General features: G+C 29.5%; 1 protein-coding gene across 1 annotated transcript in view; it reads left to right on the forward strand.

Moving 5' to 3' along the window:
* Positions 1-596, forward strand: part of LOC119585730 (RNA polymerase II-associated protein 3-like) — a 49,814-nt gene that overhangs the window by 43,164 nt on the left and 6,054 nt on the right. The gene's annotated exons all lie outside the window — the stretch shown is intronic.

A 596-nucleotide genomic window follows, 5' to 3' on the forward strand; every position in this document is an offset into this window, starting at 1 on the left:
TTCATAGAGTGAACAGTAAAAGTGGAAGTGTTATTTGTTGGCGCATTTTTTTCTGTACAGTGATTATCCATTTTTCATTTAGTGAACATTTTTAACATGGACATGTATAAAGATACAAAAATATTGCTATGCATTTCACAATTTCCTCTGTTTTTTGACAGCCATGAATTAGCCCTGTGTATTGAAAGATACATTATGTAATATTTTGATACCCTTTCCTGTATACATTACATTATTCCTGTGGGCTTCATCACCAGGGTTTAAAGTTGTGTATGTAAATAGTTACAGAAAAACAGGAATATCACATTTGTATTTCAAATAATTTAATTGCTGATTTAGTTGTTACTCTTTGAAGAGAAGATACATTAGTGAAAACATGCACTGTCATTTATAAATTAGCAAGATTAATCAGTGCTTGAAAAAAGTAATGATATTTCATTTGTATAATGTACTTATTATTCATGTACCAGAGGAGATTCCAAATGTCTGGTGTATGGCTATATTTATGGGTAGATGGGTATTTTTTTCTTTACTATTTTGTATACTTTTGTGGTTCAGTAATTTTTACTGTAGAATGCATTTTTTAAGACAACAGG

Source organism: Penaeus monodon, chromosome 20 (assembly GCF_015228065.2).
Source record: "Penaeus monodon isolate SGIC_2016 chromosome 20, NSTDA_Pmon_1, whole genome shotgun sequence".
Classification (NCBI taxonomy): domain Eukaryota; kingdom Metazoa; phylum Arthropoda; class Malacostraca; order Decapoda; family Penaeidae; genus Penaeus; species Penaeus monodon.